The sequence below is a fragment of the Oncorhynchus gorbuscha genome, linkage group LG06, assembly GCF_021184085.1.
Source record: "Oncorhynchus gorbuscha isolate QuinsamMale2020 ecotype Even-year linkage group LG06, OgorEven_v1.0, whole genome shotgun sequence".
NCBI lineage: Eukaryota > Metazoa > Chordata > Actinopteri > Salmoniformes > Salmonidae > Oncorhynchus > Oncorhynchus gorbuscha.
In genome coordinates this window covers 96,876,810-96,901,775 of record NC_060178.1, presented here as the reverse complement: position 1 = coordinate 96,901,775, position 24,966 = coordinate 96,876,810, and the positions used below count along the sequence as shown (strand labels likewise).

Here is a 24,966-nt window from a genome sequence, read left to right as displayed (position 1 = left end):
AAATATGTTGTCTGAGTGAGAGGCTGCACAAACACATCACAGTAAATATGTTGTCTGAATGAGAGGCTGGCACAAACACATCACAGTAAATATGTTGTCTGAATGAGAGGCTGCACAAACACATCACAGTAAATATGTTGTCTGAGTGAGAGTCTGGCACAAACACATCACAGTAAATATGTTGTCTGAGTGAGCGGCTGCACAAACACATCACAGTAAATATGTTGTCTGAATGAGAGGCTGGCACAAACACATCACAGTAAAAATGTTGTCTGAGTGAGAGTCTGGCACAAACATCACAGTAAATATGTTGTCTGAATGAGAGGCTGCACAAACACATCACAGTAAATATGTTGTCTGAATGAGAGGCTGCACAAACACATCACAGTAAATATGTTGTCTGAATGAGAAGCTGGCACAAACACATCACAGTAAATATGTTGTCTGAATGAGAGGCTGCACAAACACATCACAGTAAATATGTTGTCTGAATGAGAGGCTGCACAAACACATCACAGTAAATATGTTGTCTGAGTGAGAGGCTGGCACAAACACATCACAGTAAATATGTTGTCTGAATGAGAGGCTGGCACAAACACATCACAGTAAATATGTTGTCTGAATGAGAGTCTGGCACAAACACATCACAGTAAATATGTTGTCTGAATGAGAGGCTGGCACAAACACATCACAGTAAATATGTTGTCTGAGTGAGAGGCTGGCACAAACACATCACAGTAAATATGTTGTCTGAGTGAGAGGCTGGCACAAACACATCACAGTAAATATGTTGTCTGAATGAGAGGCTGGCACAAACACATCACAGTAAATATGTTGTCTGAATGAGAGGCTGGCACAAACACATCACAGTAAATATGTTGTCTGAATGAGAGGCTGCACAAACACATCACAGTAAATATGTTGTCTGAATGAGAAGCTGGCACAAACACATCACAGTAAATATGTTGTCTGAATGAGAGGCTGCACAAACACATCACAGTAAATATGTTGTCTGAATGAGAGGCTGCACAAACACATCACAGTAAATATGTTGTCTGAGTGAGAGGCTGGCACAAACACATCACAGTAAATATGTTGTCTGAATGAGAGGCTGGCACAAACACATCACAGTAAATATGTTGTCTGAATGAGAGGCTGGCACAAACACATCACAGTAAATATGTTGTCTGAATGAGAGGCTGGCACAAACACATCACAGTAAATATGTTGTCTGAGTGAGAGGCTGGCACAAACACATCACAGTAAATATGTTGTCTGAGTGAGAGGCTGGCACAAACACATCACAGTAAATATGTTGTCTGAATGAGAGGCTGGCACAAACACATCACAGTAAATATGTTGTCTGAATGAGAGGCTGGCACAAACACATCACAGTAAATATGTTGTCTGAATGAGAGGCTGCACAAACACATCACAGTAAATATGTTGTCTGAGTGAGAGGCTGGCACAAACACATCACAGTAAATATGTTGTCTGAATGAGAAGCTGGCACAAACACATCACAGTAAATATGTTGTCTGAATAAGAGGCTGGCACAAACATCACAGTAAATATGTTGTCTGAATGAGAGGCTGCACAAACACATCACAGTAAATATGTTGTCTGAATAAGAGGCTGGCACAAACATCACAGTAAATATGTTGTCTGAATGAGAGGCTGCACAAACACATCACAGTAAATATGTTGTCTGAGTGAGAGTCTGGCACAAACACATCACAGTAAATATGTTGTCTGAGTGAGAGTCTGGCACAAACACATCACAGTAAATATGTTGTCTGAGTGAGAGTCTGGCACAAACATCACAGTAAAAATGTCTGAGTGAGAGGCTGGCACAAACACATCACAGTAAATATGTTGTCTGAATGAGAGGCTGGCACAAAGAGAGAGACAGAGAGACAGAGAGACAGAGAATCAACTATTAAAGACTACCAGAACCCACTGGATTCTCCAATTACATTGAATGAGTTACAGGACAAAATAAAAACCCTTCAACCCAAAAAGGCCTGTGGTGTCGATGGTATCCTCAATGAAATGATCAAATATACAGACAACAAATTCCAATTGGCTATACTAAAACTCTTTAACATCATACTTAGCTCTGGCATCTTCCCCAATATTTGGAACCAAGGACTGATCACCCCAATCCACAAAAGTGGAGACAAATTTGACCCCAATAACTACCGTGGAATATGTGTCAACAGTAACCTTGGGAAAATCCTCTGCATTATTATTAACAGCAGACTCGTACATTTCCTCAATGAAAACAATGTACTGAGCAAATGTCCAATTGGCTTTTTACCAAATTACCGTACAACAGACCATGTATTCACCCTACACACCCTAATTGACAACCAAACAAACCAAAACAAAGGCAAAGTCTTCTCATGCTTTGTTGATTTCAAAAAAGCCTTCGACTCAATCTGGCATGAGGGTCTGCTATACAAACTGATGGAAAGTGGTGTTGGGGGTAAAACATACGACATTATAAAATACATGTACACAAACAACAAGTGTGCGGTTAAAATTGGCAAAAAACACACATTTCTTCACACAGGGTCGTGGGGTTAGACAGGGATGCAGCTTAAGCCCCACCCTCTTCAACATATATATCAACGAATTGGCGCGGGCACTAGAAAAGTCTGCAGCACCCGGCCTCCCCCTGCTAGAATACGAAGTCAAATGTCTGCTGCTTGCTGATGATCTGGTGCTTCTGTCACCAACCAAGGAGGGCCTACAGCAGCACCTAGATCTTATGCACAGATTCTGTCAGACCTGGGCCCTGACAGTAAATCTCAGTAAGACCAAAATAATGGTGTTCCAAAAAAGGTCCAGTCACCAGGACCACAAATACAAATTCCTTCTAGACACTGTTGCCCTAGAGCACACAAAAAACTATACATACAATAATAACAATAAATAATATATGCCATTTAGCAGACGCTTTTATCCAAAGCGACTTACAGTCATGTGTGCATACATTCTACGTATGGGTGGTCCCGGGAATCGAACCCACTACCCTGGCGTTACAAGCGCCATGCTCTACCAACTGAGCTACAGAAGGACCACATACCTTGGCCTAAACATCAGCGCCACAGGTAACTTCCACAAAGCTGTGAACGATCTGAGAGACAAGGCAAGAAGGGCATTCTATGCCATCAAAAGAAACATAAATTTCAACATACCAATTAGGATTTGGCTAAAAATACTTGAATGAGTCATAGAGCCCATTGCCCTTTATGGTTGTGAGGTCTGGGGTCCGCTCACCAACCAAGACTACACAAAATGGGACAAACACCAAATTGAGACTCTGCATGCAAAAATATCCTCTGTGTATAACGTAAAACACCAAATAATGCATGCAGAGCAGAATTAGGCCGATACCCACTAATTATCAAAATCCAGAAAAGAGCCGTTAAATTCTACAACCACCTAAAAGGAAGTGATTCACAAACCTTCCATAACAAAGCCATCACCTACAGAGAGATGAACCTGGAGAAGAGTCCCCTAAGCAAGCTGGTCCTGGGGCTCTGTTCACAAACACAAAAACACCCTACAGAGCCCCAGGACAACAGCACAATTAGACCCAACCAAATCATGAGAAAACAAAAAGATAATTACTTAACACATTGGAAATATATATATATTTTTTTTAATTTTCACCTTTATTTAACCAGGTAGGCTAGTTGAGAACAGGTTCTCATTTGCAACTGCGACCTGGCCAAGATAAAGCATAGCAGTGTGAACAGACAACAGATTTACACATGGAGTAAACAATTAACAAGTCAATAACACAGAGAAAGAAAGGGGAGTCTATATACAATGTGTGCAAAAGGCATGAGGAGGTAGGCGAATAATTACAATATTGCAGATTAACACTGGAGTGATAAATGATCATGTACAGGTAGAGATATTGGTGTGCAAAAGAGCAGAAAAGTAAATAAATAAAAACTGTGGGGATGAGGTAGGTGAAAATGGGTGTGATATTTACCAATAGATTATGTACAGCTGCAGCGATCGGTTAGCTGCTCAGCCAGCTGATGTTTGAAGTTGGTGAGGGAGATAAAAGTCTCCAACTTCAGCGATTTTTGCAATTCGTTCCAGTCACAGGCAGTAGAGTACTGGAACGAAAGGCGGCCGAATGAGGTGTTGGCTTTAGGGATGATCAATGAGATACACCTGCTGGAGCGCGTGCTACGGATGGGTATTGCCATCGTGACCAGTGAGCTGAGATAAGGCGGAGCTTTGCCTAGCATGGCCTTGTAGATGACCTGAATCCAGTGGGTCTGGCGACGAATATGTAGCGAGGGCCAGCCGACTAGAGCATACAAGTCGCAGTGGTGGGTAGTATAAGGTGCTTTAGTGACAAAACGGATGGCACTGTGATAAACTGCATCCAGTTTGCTGAGTAGAGTGTTGGAAGCAATTTTGTAGATGACGTCGCCGAAGTCGAGGATCGGTAGGATAGTCAGTTTTACTAGGGTAAGCTTGGCAGCGTGAGTGAAGGAGGCTTTGTTGCGGAATAGAAAGTCGATTCTTGATTTGATTTTCGATTGGAGATGTTTGATATGGGTCTGGAAGGAGAGTTTGCAGTCTAGCCAGACACCTAGGTACTTATAGGTGTCCACATATTCAAGGTCGGAGCCATCCAGTGTGGTGATGCTAATCGGGCATGCGGGTGCAGGCAGCGATCGGTTGAAAAGCATGCATTTGGTTTTACTAGCGTTTAAGAGCAGTTGGAGGCCACGGAAGGAGTGTTGTATGGCATTGAAGCTCGTTTGGAGGTTAGATAGCACAGTGTCCAATGACGGGCCGAAAGTGTATACAATGGTGTCGTCTGCGTAGAGGTGGTTCAGGGAATCGCCCGCAGCAAGAGCAACATCATTGATATATACAGAGAAAAGTATATATATACAGAAAAATTAACAAAAAAACAGAGCAAACTAGAATGCTATTTGGCCCTACACAGAGAGTACACAGCGGCAGAATACCTGACCACTGCGACTGACCCAAAATTAAGGAAAGCTTTGACTATGTACAGACTCAGTGAGCATAGCCTTGCTATTGAGAAAGGCCGCCGTAGGCAGACATGGCTCTCAAGAGAAGACAGGCTATGTGCTCACTGCCCACAAAATGAGGTGGAAACTGAGCTGCACTTCCTAACCTCCTGCCAAATGTATGACCATATTAGAGAGACATATTTCCCCCAGATTACACAGATCCACAAAGTATTCGAAAACAAATCCAATTTTGAAAAACTCCCATATCTTTTGGGTGAAATTCCACAGTGTGCCATCACAGCAGCAAGATTTGTGACCTGTTGCCATGAGAAAAGGGCAACCAGTTTCCCATGCCAATAAAGCCCTTGAATTAGATAAAGCCCTTGAATTAGAGAGAGAGAGAGAGAGAGAGAGAGAGAGAGAGAGAGAGAGAGAGAGAGAGAGAGAGAGAGAGAGAGAGAGAGAGAGAGAGAGAGAGAGAGAGAGAGAGAGAGAGAGAGAGAGAGAGAGAGAGAGAGAGAGAGAGAGAGAGAGAGAGAGAGAGAGAGAGAGAGAGAGAGAGAGACTCTTTCCCTAGAGGAGGACGGGGAATAGGACACATTTGCTAGGGGAGGACGGGAGAATAGGACACATTTGATAAAGGAGGACGGGGGAATAGGACACATTTGCTAAAGGAGGACGGGGGAATAGGACACATTTGCTAAAGGAGGACGGGGGAATAGGACACATTTGCTAAAGGAGGACGGGGGAGTAGGACACATTTGCTAAAGGAGGACGGGGGAATAGAACACATTTGCTGGAGGACGATGGGGGAATAGAACACATTTAATAATAATAATATAACATTTGCTGGAGGACGATGGGGGAATAGAACACATTTGCTGGAGGACGATGGGGGAATAGAACACATTTGCTGGAGGACGATGGGGAATAGAACACATTTGCTGGAGGACGATGGGGGAATAGAACACATTTGCTAGAGGACGATGGGGGAATAGAACACATTTGCTGGAGGACGATGGGGGAATAGAACACATTTGCTAGAGGACGATGGGGGAATAGAACACATTTGCTGGAGGACGATGGGGGAATAGAACACATTTGCTGGAGGACGATGGGGGAATAGAACACATTTGCTAGAGGACGATGGGGGAATAGAACACATTTGCTGGAGGACGATGGGGGAATAGAACACATTTGCTGGAGGACGATGGGGGAATAGAACACATTTGCTGGAGGACGATGGGGGAATAGAACACATTTGCTGGAGGACGATGGGGGAATAGAACACATTTGCTGGAGGACGATGGGGGAATAGAACACATTTGCTGGAGGACGATGGGGGAATAGAACACATTTGCTGGAGGACGATGGGGGAATAGAACACATTTGCTGGAGGACGATGGGGGAATAGGATCCATATGAGCCAGTGGCCTTGGTCAAGCCAGACCCTGCTGAACAAATACATTGTACACTCAGACACAGTGTCACCTCTAATTGATAGAGACAAATACTGAGTCTGCAGCTGTTCAGAGAGCACTGTGGTAGTTAATACCAAATCTATGCCAGCCATGATATTGCAACCCTCGTCTACCTGCATACCTCTCTCACCACTGTCTCTTTCTGTTTCCCTGTCACCATCCCCCTGTCTTTCTCTATGGGGGTTTGGCATTCAACTAAGGAGCAGGTCTGATTTCTCAGAAATAATGACCGGTTTATTTTTTACTTAAGACAGCGAGTTTCCATGCAGAAGAGCCTTGGGAGAATGTCTTCATGTGCGTTCACAAATATGTATGCCAGGGCTATTCTAGTATATTCTTATGGGGGACAGACTTAACATTTTATTTACAGGAAGGACAAACATTTTCTACATGGGATAACTTTTCCAAAGACCGTTATAAAAAGCAATGCACAAAAACACAACTATAATCTTCCGAAGCCCTTTTATTCTATTAAAATGTAATGTTGCTAAAAGTTCAATTTTAAGTGCTTTAAGATTAGCTTAATTCAGGGCATCAAATGGTTTAAATAATGGAACATATTTGTACTTAGAACACAGTTGACCTGCATCACATTAATTAATTCCTACTTCCCTGTCTGTTTTACATGAATCTTTTGTTTTTATTTAAACATAGGAAACCTTTTATGGATGGCATATCTCAGTTGACCAGCATCGCATTCTGTTCTGTTTTCTATTTCTTTATTTTCTGTCTTTTTTTAAAAACACATAGAAACCTTTTATGCATGACATCTCTGCAAAAGTTGGTCAACTGAGATAAGTCTCCCCTTCCCCCCATCAGTAGAGAATGGGTCCCTATAACAAACTGCACCCTCCCCAAGGGGACTTCAACTCATCAAATCTCATTGCAAATCTAGCTTTCAGTTTATCTAAAAACTCAGACATCTTGGGAATGATCTGTACTGATGACTGAATATAGTTGCACAGTCTAGGGAAATGGAGCACTTTGTTTTGGCTCTAATCAGGAGGAGAAAAGAACATCTATTTAGAAAATAAGTACATTTTTCTATTGTGTCAAAAACTGTTTTATCCCTCCCCCGTAGTCCCAAATTAAGTCCATTCAATTGACTGAAGATGTCACTAAAAACCATCATCTGATATGAACTCCTAATTAAGCATTTTTGCTAGATGTGTTGGCTTTCTTGTGGCGGCAGTCGAGGAGCAGAGCAACTATCCCCTCCCTAAGCCCACCATAAGCTGCTGCTCTAGAGAGCACGATTATCCTTGCTTAGCCACCGAGCATCAGTGTGTAAAAGTAGATCATGCCGCTCAGCAGACTACGAAACATATATAGGCCCTGACGTAGGCTATAGGAGAGCAATAAAGGCTTGGCAAAGTCCCTCCCTGACAGTAGCGAACACACACAGCACTGAGTGCGAGTGTGTTTGAGCAAAGCGAGAGCCAGAATCGCTAATCTTGATCACATAATACAGTCTGACGTTTACATACACCTTAGCCAAATACATTTAAACTCAGTATTTCAAGTATTTCCTGACATTTAATAGTAAAAATTCCCTATTTTAGGTCAGTTAGGATCAACACTTCATTTTAAGAATGTGAAATGTCAGAATAATAGTAGAGATACTGGTGTATTTCAGCATTAATTTATTTCATCACATCCCCAGTGGGTCAGAAGTTTACATACATTCAATTAGTATTTGGTAGGATTGCTTTTAAATAGTTTAACTTTGGTCAAATGTTTTGGGTAGCCTTCCACAAGCTTCCCACAATAAGCTGGGTGAATTTTGGCCCATTCCTCCTGATAGAGCTGGTGTAACTGAGTCAGGTTTGTAGGCCTCCTTGCTCGCACACGCTTTTTCAGTTCTGCCCACTAATTCTCTATGTGATTGAGGTCAGGGCTTTGTGATGGCCACTCTAATACCTTGACTTTGTTGTCCTTAAGCCATTTTGCCACAACTTTGGAAGTTTGCTTGGTGTCATTGTCCATTTGGAAGAGCCATTTGCGACCAAGCTATAACTTCTTGACTTCTTGTCTTGAGATGTTGCTTCAATATATCCACATCATTTTCCACCCTCGTGATGCCATCTATTTTATCAAGTGCACCAGTCCCTCCTTCAGCAAAGTACCCCCACAACATGATGCTGCCACACCAGTGCTTCACGGTTGGGATGGTGTTCTTCAGCTTGCAAGTCTCCCCCTTTTTCCTCCAAACATAACAATGATCATTATGGCCAAACAGTTATATTTTTGTTTCATCAGACTAGAGGATATTTCTCCAAAAAGTATCATAATGTGCAGTTGCAAACCATTGTCTGGCTATTTTATGGAGGTTTTGGAGCAGTGGCTTCTTCCTTGCTGAGGTTAGGTTGACATAGGACTCGTTTTACTGTGGATAGAGATACTTTTGTACCCTTTTCCTCCAGCATCTTCACAAGGTCCTTTGCTATTGTTCTGGGATTGATTTGCACTTTTCGCATGATCATCTCCAAGAGACAGAACACGCCTCCTTCCTGAGCTGTATGACAGCTGCGTGGTCCCATGGTGTTTATACTTGTGTACTATTGTTTGTACAGGTGAGCTTGGTACCTTCAGGCATTTGGAAATTGCGCCCAAGGATGAACCAGACTTGTGGAGGTCTACAATTTTTTTCCTGAGGTCTTGGCTGATTTCTTTTGATTTTTCATGGTGTCAAGCAAAAAGGCACAGAGTTTGAAGGTAGGCCTTGAAATACATCCATGGGTACACCTCCAATTGACTCTAATTATGTCAATTAGCCAATCAGAAGCTTCGAAAGCCATGACATGGATTTTTCCAAGCTGTTTAAAGGCACAGTCTATGTATGATCAACTTTTTTTGTCAACTTTTGACCCACTGGAATTGTGATACCGTGAATTATAAGTTAAATAATATGTCTGTAAACAATTGTTGGAAATATTATCTTGTGTCACGCACAAAGTAGATGTCCTAACCGACCAAAGAATTTGTGGAGTGGTTGAAAAACTAGCTTTAACGACTCCAATCTAAGTGTATGTAAACTTCCGATTTCAACAAAAAATATCTAGTTAACAGAAGAAAGGAAGACAAAATAAGGACAAAATAAGGACAGAAGAAAAAGGAAAAGAAAGAGGACAACATAGTGAAACAGTCAGCACTTCTATTGCAACTTGTATTTCGTCGTCCTAACGTAGTCTACACTGCTATCTGCCCAGCAGCTAGCCAGCTAGCATACGTCCACCGTCTACCGAATAGCAGCACTGTAGAAACTATTACACTCAACTGAACGACTTGATTAGTGTAGTGTTAGCTAGCTACATAGTTGTCTTTGCTGTCTTCGTATCCAAGATAATTGTGTAGTTTAGAGCGTGTAGTCTTAGAGTGATTATCTTAATTTACTGAGGTTAGCTAGCCAGCTATTTGTCGTCCTTAACGTAGGAGACACTGCTAGCTAGCCAACAGCTAGCCAACGTCTACTGAATAGAACTTCCGCACTCAACAACCCGGTCGCATTCCGCTTCGCTCCACAGGTAGTATCACATTTTTCATTTCATTTCATTACAGCACAACGGTTTGATTTGTTTGATCGTAGCTAGCTACATAGCTAGCTACATAGCCGTCTGTGTAAAAGATAATTGTTGTCGTTCTTTTAACAACGTAACGTAATCAACACTGCTAGCTAGCCAGCTTAGCAGCACTGTAGAAACTATTACACTCAACGGAACAACTTGATTAGTGTAGTGTCAACAACGCAGCCACTGCCAGCTAGCCTACAAAGTCAACAACGCAGCCACTGCCAGCTAGCCTACTTCAGCAGTACTGTATCATTTTAATCATTTTAGTCAATAAGATTCTTGCTACGTAAGCTTAACTTTCTGAACATTTGAGACGTGTAGTCCACTTGTCATTCCAATCTCCTTGCATTAGCGTAGCCTCTTCTGTAGCCTGTCAACTATGTGTCTGTCTATCCCTGTTCTCTCCTCTCTGCACAGACCATACAAACGCTCCACACCGCGCTGCCACCCTAATCTGGTGATCCCAGCGCGCACGACCCACGTGGAGTTCCAGGTCTCCGGTAGCCTCTGGAACTGCCGATCTGCAGCCAACAAGGCAGAGTTCATCTCAGCCTATGCCTCCCTCCAGTCCCTCGACTTCTTGGCACTGACAGAAACATGGATCACCACAGATAACACTGCTACTCCTACTGCTCTCTCTTCGTCCGCCCACGTGTTCTCGCACACCCCGAGAGCTTCTGGTCAGCGGGGTGGTGGCATCGGGATCCTTATCTCTCCCAAGTGGTCATTCTCTCTTTCTCCCCTTACCCATCTGTCTATCGCCTCCTTTGAATTTCATGCTGTCACAGTTACCAGCCCTTTCAAGCTTAACATCCTTATCATTTATCGCCCTCCAGGTCCCCTCGGAGAGTTCATCAATGAGCTTGATGCCTTGATAAGCTCCTTTCCTGAGGATGGCTCACCTCTCACAGTTCTGGGCGACTTTAACCTCCCCACGTCTACCTTTGACTCATTCCTCTCTGCCTCCTTCTTTCCACTCCTCTCCTCTTTTGACCTCACCCTCTCACCTTCCCCCTACTCACAAGGCAGGCAATACGCTCGACCTCATCTTTACTAGATGCTGTTTTTCCACTAACCTCATTGCAACTCCCCTCCAAGTCTCCGACCACTACCTTGTATCCTTTTCCCTCTCGCTCTCATCCAACACTTCCCACACTGCCCCTACTCGGATGGTATCGCGCCGTCCCAACCTTTCGCTCTCTCTCCCCCCGCTAATCCTATCATCTCTTCCCTCTGCTCAAACCTTCTCCAACCTATCTCCTGATTCTGCCTCCTCAACCCTCCTCTCCTCCCTTTCTGCATCCTTTGACTCTCTATGTCCCCTATCTTCCAGGCCGGCTCGGTCCTCCCCTCCCGCTCCGTGGCTTGACGACTCATTGCGAGCTCACAGAACAGGGCTCCGGGCAGCCGAGCGGAAATGGAGGAAAACTCGCCTCCCTGCGGACCTGGCATCCTTTCACTCCCTCCTCTCTACATTTTCCTCCTCTGTCTCTGCTGCTAAAGCCACTTTCTACCACTCTAAATTCCAAGCATCTGCCTCTAACCCTTCTTTGCCACCTTCTCCTCCCTCCTGAATCCTCCTCCCCCCCCCCCTCCTCCCTCTCTGCAGATGACTTCGTCAACCATTTTGAAAAGAAGGTCGACGACATCCGATCCTCGTTTGCTAAGTCAAACGACACCGCTGGTTCTGCTCACAGTGCCCTACCCTGTGCTCTGACCTCTTTCTCCCCTCTCTCTCCAGATGAAATCTCGCGTCTTGTGACGGCCGGCCGCCCAACAACCTGCCCGCTTGACCCTATCCCCTCCTCTCTTCTCCAGACCATTTCCGGAGACCTTCTCCCTTACCTCACCTCGCTCATCAACTTATCCATGACCGCTGGCTACGTCCCTTCCGTCTTCAAGAGAGCGAGAGTTGCACCCCTTCTGAAAAAAAAACCTACACTCGATCCCTCCGATGTCAACAACTACAGACCAGTATCCCTTCTTTCTTTTCTCTCCAAAACTCTTGAACGTGCCGTCCTTGGTCAGCTCTCCCGCTATCTCTCTCAGAATGACCTTCTTGATCCAAATCAGTCAGGTTTCAAGACTAGTCATTCAACTGAGACTGCTCTTCTCTGTATCACGGAGGCGCTCCGCACCGCTAAAGCTAACTCTCTCCTCTGCTCTCATCCTTCTAGACCTATCGGCTGCCTTCGATACTGTGAACCATCAGATCCTCCTCTCCACCCTCTCCGAGTTGGGCATCTCCGGCGTGGCCCACGCTTGGATTGCGTCCTACCTGACAGGTCGCTCCTACCAGGTGGCGTGGCGAGAATCTGTCTCCTCACCATGCGCTCTCACCACTGGTGTCCCCCAGGGCTCTGTTCTAGGCCCTCTCCTATTCTCGCTATACACCAAGTCACTTGGCTCTGTCATAACCTCACATGGTCTCTCCTATCATTGCTATGCAGACGACACACAATTAATCTTCTCCTTTCCCCTTCTGATGACCAGGTGGCGAATCGCATCTCTGCATGTCTGGCAGACATATCAGTGTGGATGACGGATCACCACCTCAAGCTGAACCGGCAAGACGGGCTGCTCTTCCTCCCGGGGAAGGACTGCCCGTTCCATGATCTCGCCATCACGGTTGACAACTCCATTGTGTCCTCCTCCCAGAGCGCTAAGAACCTTGGCGTGATCCTGGACAACACCCTGTCGTTCTCAACTAACATCAAGGCGGTGGCCCGTTCCTGTAGGTTCATGCTCTACAACATCCGCAGAGTACGACCCTGCCTCACACAGGAAGCGGCACAGGTCCTAATCCAGGCACTTGTCATCTCCCGTCTGGATTACTGCAACTCGCTGTTGGCTGGGCTCCCTGCCTGTGCCATTAAACCCCTACAACTCATCCAGAACGCCGCAGCCCGTCTGGTGTTCAACCTTCCCAAGTTCTCTCACGTCACCCCGCTCCTCCACTCTCTCCACTGGCTTCCAGTTGAAGCTCGCATCCGCTACAAGACCATGGTGCTTGCCTACGGAGCTGTGAGGGGAACGGCACCTCAGTACCTCCAGGCTCTGATCAGGCCCTACACCCAAATAAGGGCACTGCGTTCATCCACCTCTGGCCTGCTCGCCTCCCTACCACTGAGGAAGTACAGTTCCCGCTCAGCCCAGTCAAAACTGTTCGCTGCTCTGGCTCCCCAATGGTGGAACAAACTCCCTCACGACGCCAGGACAGCGGAATCAATCACCACCTTCCGGAGACACCTGAAACCCCACCTCTTTAAGGAATACCTAGGATAGGATAAAGTAATCCTTCTCACCCCCCCCCTTAAAATATGTAGATGCACTATTGTAAAGTGGCTGTTCCACTGGATGTCATAAGGTGAATGCACCAATTTGTAAGTCGCTCTGGATAAGAGCGTCTGCTAAATGACTTAAATGTAAATGTAAATGTAAATGTAGTTACAGAAAGTAGTCACACCCCTTTACCTTTTCAAAATGTTGTAGTGTTACAAGGTGGGATTAAAATCGATTTAAGTTTGTCACCAATCTACACAAAACACACCAAAAAATCTAACATTTGTAAAAAAATATATATATGAAAAATAAAACACTAATATATCTTGATTACATAAGTATTCAATCCCCTGTGTTAATACATGTTAGAATCACCTTTGGCAGTGATTACAGCTGTGAGTTTTTCTGGGTAAATCTCAGAACTTTGCACACGTGGATTGTACAATATTTGCACATTTTTCTTTTTAAAAAGTCTTCAAGCTCTATCAAGTTGGTAGTTGACCATTGCTAGACAGCCATTTTTAAGTCTTGCCATAGATTATCAAGCCAATTTAAGTCAAAACTGGAACTAGGCCACTAAGGAACATTCAATATCGCCTTGGTAAGTAACTCCAGTGTATAGTTGGCCTTGTGTTTTAGGTTATTGTCCTGCTGAAAGGTGAATGTCTACCAGTGTCTGTTGGAAAGCAGAATGAACCAGGTTTTCCTCTAGGATTTTGCCTGTGCTAAGCACTATTCTGTTACTTTCTGTCCTAAAAAACTCCCTATTCCTTACCGATGACAAGCGTAACATTGTGTTGGACTTACCCCAAACATATTGCTTTGTATTCAGGACATAAAGTTAATTCCCTTGCCACATTTTTTGCAGTTTTACTTTAATGCCTTATTGCAAACATGATGCATGTTTTGGAATATTTTTATTCTGTCAAGGCTTCCTTCTTTTCACTATGTCATTTAAGTTAGTATTGTGGAGTAACTCCAATGTTGTTGATCCATTCTCAGTTTCCTCCCATAACAACCATTAAACTCTGTAACCATTGGACTCATGATGAAATCCCTGAGCTGTTTCCTTCCTCTGGGACAAATCACTCACTCAATGGTAAACCTGGTTTAGATCTATAGCAAGCTGTCAAAGTTAAAACAGACTCAATCATTGCTAAAATGGAAATAGGTCTGTCCATGATAGGTTGTTGCTCTGCCTTCTTGACACATCAGTCGACCAGACAGGTCCTACAGGCCCTAGTTTTGTCACCCCTGGTCTACTGCCCAGATGTGTGGTCATGTGCAGGAAAAGAAGGATATAGGTAAATTGCAGTTGATCCCGAACAAAGCAGCACGTATCACACTTAGATGTACACTGAGGGAAAGTGTCAGTAACGTGCGTGTCAGTCTCTCATGGCTCAAAGTTGAGGAGAGATCGACTGCATCGCTATTGGTCTTTGTGCGAGTGTGTTGAATGTACAGTACTGAACTGTCTGTTCATGCAGATGGCACACAGTTCAGACACTCATCGGTACAACACAAGACATGCAACCAGAGGTCTCTTCACAGTCTCCAGGTCAGAGGCTGGGAAGCATAGTATTAAAATAGAACCATGACTACATGGAACTCTGCCAACCCAGGTAACTCAAGCTAGCAATACAACCAGATTTTTAAAAACAGATAAAATAACACCTTACTGCACAAAGGTGCCTTGTATTATATATATTGTATTGTCATTTGCACTATACTATGTATTAGACCTAGATATTGTGTGTATGTACTGATATGTAGGCTGTGTGAGACATTTTAAATTGATGGATTTCAGTCCTTGACTAATAATGTTCAGTACTTTGTTTTATGACATGTTTCATGTGGACCCCAGGAAGAGTAGCTGATGCGTTTGCAGCGGCTAATGGGGATCCTAATAAACACCAATACCAATTCAAAAAGCACACGGAGTGAGTCCATGCAACTTATGATGGACTTATTTAGGCTTGCCATAACAAAGGGATTTAATACTGATTGACTAAATACATTTCAGCTTATCATTTTTCCATTTGGAAAACGTTTCAAATGAACATAATTCCACTTTGACATTATGAGGGATTGTGTTCAGGCCAGAGACACAAAATAATTTAAAATTCATACTGTAACACAACAAAATGTGGAAAAAGGGGTGTGAATATACTTTCAGAAGGCACTGTATTTGTAGATGAGTGATTCATCAGTCAGACTAAAATGTAAACACACACTTTCTCTCACAGTTCACACGCACACACATCCAGTCTGTCCCTATAGACTTAGACCAGCACAAAGCCAGCAGAACTGAAGAACCAACAACGCCACATAGCACAATGGACCCAGATCAACAAGAAACAAAGCAGTGCTTTCAGTGTAAAGGAAGACGGAAGCCAAACCCTAAAAGGGTTCCACACACACAGCGCTTTGGGCCATCTCCTGAGAACTGACCCAGTAGACATGGCAGGCCAGTCCAGAACACCCTCTACTCACCCAGAGTAAAAAGGACTGCATGGCCAGGATACTGCTAACAGACAAAGGACTAGAGGTATGACTCTCAGGGTATTATCTTACTTCTATAGACCAGACCAGTGGTCTAGGAGGCACAGGATGGTTCGGCCCTCTAATGGAGTGGCCAAGGTTAACACAGAGGAGGCCACTGAAAAGACAAAGAAGGAATGCCGTCATCTCTCCCCAGTGGCCGTAGGCTTGAGAGATAGAGAACGGAGGGAGAGAACAATGGAGATCCACTGAACTGTGAACAGGCCAGAGCATTTCTCTTTCTGACAGACCAGCTGCACATCACTCAGCACAATGTGTTTTGAATACATAGGACTCCTCTAGTGAGTAGTCTACAGTATTGCCCAACTACTTGGCCAGTCAGAGCAGTGGTGGTGTGTCAGAGCCAGAGGTGAAGGGAATGAATGCAATCAGGGTTAATGGTTAATCATGTCTGCATTGAAACCTTTATCAAAGCAGACGAGGGACAATCAGACAGGAGGGACAATTCAACTCGCAATCCAGTATCTATGAAGTGTAAACACTGCAACTTAATTTACATATTGTAAACAAAAACACCCCCCTAAAACATTGTTCGATTTGGTTGAAGAGAAAAGCGTCTGAAGATGACCTCAGATTGTATCTTGGGAATGTGACTCACAATGAGAAAATGACATGATTTCTAGTCATTTCTTTTGAGTTCAGACATGCTAATTAGGTACTTCTCCACGTCCATTGTCTAAACGCTAGTCTCTAAACGCTTGTCATTTAAACCCAGGCTTCTGGGTAAAAACTGTACTGTAGAAGCTATTTGTGCAAAATGATACAAGATTGAAAGTGCTTCAGTGGGGTTGGGCGATTTTTGGGGAGACTTCTACAATATGCTACTCCAAATATTGTGATATCCAATATAATCGTTTTACTCTGGTACTGACTAGATCATCCTAGACTGTGCCATTTTTGTTTTTAATTAATATATCAGTTGCATTCTCATTAAATAATCATAGTATGGAGAGAAAAAAGGCTTAGTTAATTCAATTAGACTTGATAAAACTGCACAGTTTGGATTCATAGAGTTTAAATAGAGTTCAGTCTCACACTTCACGATATATCATCAATGTCAAATATCACAATATTCAACTGAGTTCTATAAAATCGGCCCAACCCTATGCTACAGTACAACCAGTAGAACAAATCCATCTTGTCAAGCAGAAGCTGAACATATCAGCCTGGAGTGTTGTTGAACCACAGATGCATATGTTTACAAGGCCCCCGAGTGGCAGAGCTGTCTAAGGCACTGCATCTCAGTGCTAGAGGCGTCACTACAGACCTTGGTTCAAGTCCAGGCTGTATCACAACTGGCTGAGATTGGGAGTCCCATAGGGTGGCGCACAATTGGCTCAGCATCGCTGGGGTAGGCCGTCATTGGAAAGAAGACTTTGTTCTTAATTGACTTGTCTATTTAAATAAAAAATACAAAAATTGACAGCCAAACCAGTTATTTATCTCTGCATTTGTCAAATTGTATGGAAAGCAACCAACACAGGGGTGTTTTTGTAATGCACAGTACAGTATCAGATGCATATCAACAAAGCAAGAACTAGCTTTTACGGAGTATCAGCCTACTTATCTCTGGCTAAACGCTGTCCTTTAAGGCATGGCCCAAGCCATTTGATGGGGTTGTAACCCACTCCACTAGGGTTACAGATCAACACGAGAACCCTGAAGGTAGCTCAGAGGACGCTCATAGGATTACAACCTAGCGACGACAAGAGCTGAAATGCTGACGCCTTTCAGAGTTAGGTAGCTACAATATCAGCTAACAGGGTCCAGGCAACTTCAGAAACATTTGAAACACTCATTCCAATTCTGGCAGGTGAAGTCAGCTAAGGCCTATAAAACAAAGTTCAACAGGAAAAGTTCAAACCTCAAGAAAGTATAAAGACGTCAATTTTCAAGTTCAACTGATTCTTACTTCCATGTTGAAAAGGGTTCGGATAAGTGAATGTCCTTAGCAAGACGTGTCTAACTTAAACGGCATCTGCTTCCCGTTCAGGAGAAAGGTAGTTCCTGTAATTTTGCCAGACACAATATCCCTTCTCTGGGACTCCAGTACTATCCAAGATCAACAGGAGGGAAAATAACCAAGACGAGTAACCTGCTATCAACCACAAGAATGTGCACACACACACACTAAGGGATACAGCAGGGGTATTCAACACTTCCCCAAGGAGGTCCTCCTGAGTACGGCTGGGTTTTTGTTCTACCTGATCATTAAGATGCACGCACCTTGTGTCCCAGGTCTAAATCAGTCATTGATTAGAGGGGAAAGAATATAAAAAGCAGTGGAACTGACTTCAAGGTCCAGATTTATATTTGAGGGGCCGATAACCGAAACTGGCTACTCAAGTCACACAAGGTTTCAACAGTTTAAAAAGTTTGAATAATTCATATTGAATTACCGAAGAGAGTTTAGACCTCATCACCCACTGACACCTAATCCAGCCAACGTGTGTATAAAAATATCTTTAGATCTGTGTGTCTTGAGTTCTGCGTGGCCATAAAGGTCACTGGGTTGAATGTCCACGCAAAGGTCCACACAAGAACATTACATGGTCCACACAAGAACACTACATGGTCCACACAAGTAGGAAACCTTCAGTCAAATTGGGCATATGAGGTAGCTAATGATTATGGGCTATGGGTGTACAGCCCTAGAAATCATCCTGAGGACTTGCCACTTTAACTGAACTCCCTGTTGAATCGCTGGGGAATTTTTTCGGCACCTCTAGAAATTTGACACGATCTGACTGTGAAATACGCCTGAAGTCAGCTGTTTTTACAAGAAGCAGCCTCTCGTCAATGTGTCTGAATACACCCTCCCTCCAATGCTGCAGACTGTAGGGAGATCGTGACCTCAGAGTAGTGCAGAGCAGAACTGGGCAGGTAGCCAGCAGGAGGCTCTGCCTTCACAACACCCAGGCAGCAGTCACCACCAATCACACAGCTTCAATTAAAATACAATCAGAGTCCCAAAATCTGAGGGCTGTCTGCTCTGCAGTGCAACCCAACACAGAGCCAAGCTCATGTCACCATGTCTCAATAATTTTGTTTAGAATAACAGTTGCTATAAGAAGGGGGGTATAATCACTGAACTTTGAGAAAAGTATTGACAAAATAAATGGAAACCCTAGCAGAAGTTAGGGGCTTTACTAGTGGTTGATGCTGTTTACAGTACTTGGCCTACACATGATGACTCAATTGCCGAGATGCAACACAATACCATGTCCTGTAATTATCCATCAGGTCCAATCAAAATCACTCGGGTGATGCGATACAGTGACACCCATCTACTGAGGAACGAGTGGCATGCCAAATATGATAACAGGCTCAGGGCACAGAGGTAATGAACTGGAAAATAAACAAATTGGCAAGGAAAGGGGAGGAAGGGGGTGAGAGAGTGAGAGAGATATGAGGGAAGGGGGTGGGATAGAGAGAGAGGGGGATAGAGAGACAGAGAGAGGGGGAGAGAGAGAGAGAGAGAGAAGAGAAGCGAGAGATGGGAGGGAAGAGAGAATGAGAGGGGGAAGAGAGATGGGGGAAAGAAAGAGAGAGTTGGGGAAGCAAAAGAGGGGGAAGAGTAAGAGGGGGAGAGAAAGGGAGAGGGGGAAGAGAAAGAGGAGGAGAGAGGGAGGAAGAGAGAGAGGGGGGAAGAGAAAGGGAGAGGGGGAGAGAAAGGGAGTGTGGGGGGAAGAGAAAGAGGAGGAGAGAGGGAGGAAGAGAGAGAGGGGGAAGAGAACGGGAGAGGGGGAAGAGAAAGAGGAGGAGAGAGGGAGGAAGAGAGAGAGGGGGAAGAGAAAGGGAGAGAGAAAGGGAGAGGGGGTGGGGAGAGAGAAAGGGAGAGGGGGAGAGAGAAAGGGAGAGGGGGAGAGAGAAAGGGAGAGGGGGAGAGAGAAAGGGAGAGGGGGAGAGAGAAAGGGAGAGGGGGAGAGAGAAAGGGAGAGGGGGAGAGAGAAAGGGAGAGGGGGGAGAAAGAGGAGGAAGAGAGAGAGGGGGAAAGAGATAATCTGGGAAAGTTTTTAATAGTAAACACAAGCATCAACTCAGTAGTCAGACAGAATAACTCCAGGCTAGTTTGTTGGCTTCGGTAAAATTGTAATCATGCTAAAATGCCATGGGATGGATGATGATGCTCAAGATTTTCCCATGTGAGTAATGTTAAAATAACCTGTCTTCCTATTGGAGCACTGACACATTACACCCCATCTGCCATTTCTAAGTCCTACAGGACATTCTATCTACTGCTTTAGGGAACTATTTGGAGCATGTATGCCCCCCCCCCCCAGTAAACCACTTCATAATCGAAAATAATTATTGCATTTAAGCCTATTTTATGCTCAATTAAAGTCCATAAAAAATTATGACTCGAAAAGAGGAGGAATGTCCCTCAAATTTCTTCTCTCTCGCTCGGGATGGCAGAACTCACAACAATAACTTTTTACTAGTCACATATTTCCAGCTTCAATGAATGCAGCCAGTACACGCTACAATAGAAGTAACTAAGATGAGCCTGAGCAATACATTAACCCTGTAGGTCATTGATTTAAAGTGACAGGCAACAACTTCCAGACAGGCAGATCACCTAAGGTGATGTTCAATTGTTGTAATGATGGGAGTCTTATCAAAACTAACCCAGTTGATAAGACCGTTTTAAACACAATGCATATATCTTCATCGGCGGTGGGTTGTGTTACAGACACGATAAACAAAAATGGGAAGACTAGGCTGTATGGTTGAGTTAACGCACAATAGACTGCGCTCTCCTATATTGAGGACCCAGCCAACTAACTGCCCCTACACAACGAGTGCAAGGCGCAGAGATAGTTCCACAAACATATTTTATATTCAAATGAGATGTAAATTCTTATTTTTCCTTCTACTAATGTTGTTCACCGATTCAAAGGTATTTGAACGTTGTACGAAATATGTTTAAGCATCAATAACAATTCTCTCTCTCATATATTTTTTTTTTTATATAATCAAGACAAATGTAATCAAGCCAATACTCAGCAGTTCAAATCACTCAATTACAAATATGTCCAAAATGTTACCTTGATTTCTGGTAGTCCAGACTGGGAAATTGAATAGGAGAAAGTTGAATTTCAAAATTGAGTTCCGAACAGAGCAGGATTAGTCTAAATATACAACCGCTTTTAAAGGACAAAGGATACCGTCCTTTTACAGAATACGATATTGCTAAAATCGTTTTTGAATCTGACTACTTCATCTCCAAAGTGTTATGAATTTTCCACGAGTCCAACAATAAGGTAGGCTATGATATCGGTCCACAGTCCCAATGAAGCCTACGTCCGTCAAATTTGCAGTGCCGTGGCGCACAAAACACTGAACAGTCAGAGAGAAAGAGGCGAAGCGAGAGCGATAAGGTTAACTTCTCCCAAAAAAAAAATTCTCCGGGAGGTGGCGTTTTTTCCCGCTCACCAATCCTAGAGTTTTAGTATGGAGGTTAACGTGTATTTCGAATTTGGTCAACACAAATATAATAGTTTATTTGATCAGTGTGTCTTATTTAATATAATATAAGTTTCGCAATGGGTAGGTTGTTACGAGTGTACTGATATAAGTAGCACACGTAACATCCCGGCAACTTTTTAGAAAAAAACAAAACATTTTATCGTAGTGGCCGTTGTTCACACGCGTAACTGCCCTCTCATTGGCTAAAATAGTCCCACCTGATCTTGCCTCCGCCAGACCGCCTTGCATTTTTGAAGACATTTCTTTCCATCCATTATTAGAGCGGACACTAGAGAATCTTGCCAATATAATGGATAATCTGTGGCATAGTCCTTTCCACTACTTCCTCTGAGCTCACCACCCTCCCATCCCATGTCGCGGTTTAAAGGGCCAGTACACAATTTCCTGACTGTCACAAAGGAATATATGTGTATCAAGTTACCATGGGTATTCAACCTGAGGTGAAATACTGCAGCAGGTCCGTGAAAATATCTAGGAAAAAAATTAACAAAAGAGGAAAAATAAGTATTTTATTTCAAGGTTCTTATGAATACTGCTAGCAGCAACATTATTATAATTCCATGCCTACAGTACAAAAGAGGAGAATTACTAATACCTAATACCAGTGCCACCGGCTGCAGCTAAGTTTTCTTGACTTGGAAGTACATTTTTGCCAACACATGGCAAACCTTTGTTTAATTAACCAGCTAAACGGCTACTATTAGCAGAAATCACAGTAGGTTGGTGTAACCTTAATTGGGGAGGATGGGTCCCTGTAGCAACAAAAGGTTAGTCATCTTCATATTAACCAACATCACCATCACCATTATTATCACCATCATCATCATCGTCTTCATACTCATCATATTCACCACCATCACCATCCTCATACGGGTCGGCAGGTGGCCTAGTGGTTAGAGCGTTGGCCCAGTAACCGAAAGGTTGCTGGATCGAGTTGACAAGGTAAAAAATACGTCATTCTACACCTGAGCAAGGCATTTCCCCAGGCTCCAGAGATATGGATGTCAATAAGGCAGCCACCTGGCACCTCTCTGATTTAGAGGGGTTGGGTTAAATGCGGAAGACACATTTCAGTTGAAGGCATAATCATTGCCATATTACATAAAGTAGGCGACCAGAAAAATGATTTTATTTTTTAATTTAGAAAATAATGTATTTTGATCATCATCACATCAGGTCAACTGACCACGTGGTGCAAGGACAACAACCTCTCCCTCAATGTGGTCAATGTGATCAAGACAACGGAGATGATTGTTGAAAAGGTTGACCGAGTACGCCCCCATTCTCATCAACGGGGCTGTAGTGGAGCAGGTTGAGAGCTTCAAGTTCCTTGGCGTCCACATCACCAACAAACTGACATGGTCCAAGGACATCAAGACAGGCGTTGTCATGTTTTGTCTTATATTGTCTTGTCATTATGCTTTCCCTTCTGTTCGTTTCCCCCTGCTGGTCTTATTAGGTTCGTTCCCTTTTTCTATCCCTCTCTCTCCCCCTCCCTCTCTCTCCTCTCTCTATCGTTCCGTTCCTGCTCCCAGCTGTTCCTATTCTCCTACTCACTCATTTAGTCTTTCCACACCTGTTCCCTATCTTGTCCTCTGATTAGAGTCCCTATTTCTCCCCTTGTCTTCCGTTTCTGTCCTGTCGGATCCTTGTATATTGTTCGCCGTGCTGTGTCTTGTTTCCCTCAGATGCTGCGTGTGAGCAGGTGTCTGAGTCTGCTACGGTCGGTGCCTTCCCGAGGCAACCTACAGTTTATGGTCGAGTCTCCAGTCTGTCCTCGTCACTACGAGTGGAATTAGTTTTTTATGCTTTGTTTACCGCTCCGATTTGTCTAGGAGTATTGCATATTTCCTTTACTGGAATAAAGACTCTGTTTTCGCCAAGTCGCTTTTGGGTCCTCATTCACCTGCATAACAGAAGGATCCGACCAAGAATGGACCCAGCGACTATGGATTCTCTCTACTCTACTCTCGAGTTCCAGGGAGCGATGCTCGGCAGACACGAGCAGGAATTGTCTGCTGCTCGGCATGCCGTTGAGACCCTGGCCGCTCAGGTCTCCGACCTCTCAGGACAGTATCAGAGTCTTCGTCTCGTGCCACCAGCTACTTCCGGGTCTTCCGAGCCTCCGGAACCTAGGGTTAATAACCCACCATGTTATTCTGGGCAGCCCACTGAGTGCCGCTCCTTTCTCACCCAGTGTGATATAGTGTTCTCTCTCCAACCCAACACATACTCAAGAGAGAGAGCTCGGATTGCCTACGTCATATCACTCCTTACTGGTCGGGCTCGGCAGTGGGGCACAGCTATCTGGGAGGCAAGCGCTGAGTGTACTAACAATTATCTGAACTTTAAAGAGGAGATGATAAGAGTTTTTGATCGTTCAGTTTTTGGGAAAGAAGCTTCCTGGTCCCTGTCTTCCCTATGTCAAGGTAATCCATCCATAACGGATTACTCTATAGAGTTTCGCACTCTTGCTGCCTCCAGTAACTGGAACGAGCAGGCGTTGCTCGCTCGTTTTCTGGAGGGACTCCACGCTAAGGTTAAGGATGAGATTCTCTCTCGGGAGGTTCCATCCAGCGTGGATTCTTTGATTGAACTCGCTATTCGCATTGAACGACGGGTAGATCTTCGTCACCGAGCTCATAGAAGAGAGCTCGCGTTAACTGTGTCTCCCCTCTCTCCGACACTACCATCTTTCCCCACTGACTCAGGTGTTGAGCCCATGCAGCTGGGGGGTATTCGCATTTCGACTAAGGAGAGGGAACGGAGAATCACCAACCGCCTCTGTCTCTATTGCGGTTCCGCTGGTCATTTTGTCATTTCATGTCCAGTTAAAGGCCAGAGCTCATCAGTAAGCGGAGGGCGACTGATAAGCGCTACTAGACGGTCCTCTCCGTCAAGTACCTGTACTACCTTACCGGTCCATCTATGCTGGACCGGATCGGCAGCTTCCTGCAGTGCATTAATAGACTCTGGGGCGGAGGGCTGTTTTATGGACGAAGCCTGGGCTCGGGAACATGACATTCCTCTCAGACAGTTAGGGGAGCCCACGGTCAGGTTTGCCTTGGATGGTAGTCCTCTCCCCAGTATATTATGTGAAACACTACCTTTAACCCTCACTGTATCTGGTAACCATAGTGAGACCATTTCTTTTTTGATTTTTTGTTCACCTTTTACACCTGTTGTTTTGGGTCATCCCTGGCTTGTGTGTCATAATCCTTCTTTTGATTGGTCTAGTAATTCTATCCTTTCCTGGAACATTTCTTGTCATGTGAAGTGTTTAATGTCTGCTATTTCTCCTGTTTGTTCTGCTCCCTCTTCACAGGAGGAACCTGGTGATTTGACAGGAGTGCCGGAGGAATATCATGGTCTGCGCACGGTCTTCAGTCGGTCCAGAACCAACTCCCTTCCTCCTCACCGGTCGTATGATTGTTGTTCTGATCTCCTCAAGAAGCGTTTTGCATCCGCTCCTATCCTTGTTGCACCTGACGTCACTAAACAGTTTATTGTCGAGGTTGACACGTCGGGGGTGGGCGTGGGAGCCATTCTGTCCCAGCGCTCCGA

The 24,966-nt window shown here is 44.2% G+C and overlaps 1 protein-coding gene across 2 annotated transcripts in view; it reads right to left on the bottom strand.

The window, feature by feature from the left end:
* The window catches only part of LOC124038596 (cdc42 effector protein 4-like), a 52,632-nt gene extending 30,890 nt beyond the window's left edge, over positions 1–21,742 (bottom strand). The window contains exon 1 of one of the 2 annotated variants that reach the window (XM_046354649.1): positions 21,600–21,742. The gene's annotated coding sequence lies outside the window, so the exon portion shown is untranslated. Of the gene's footprint in view, positions 1–20,960; positions 21,519–21,599 lie in introns of those variants that run through there. The other variant, XM_046354648.1, reaches the window with a different exon arrangement.
* Between the last annotated feature and the right edge of the window lie 3,224 nt (positions 21,743–24,966).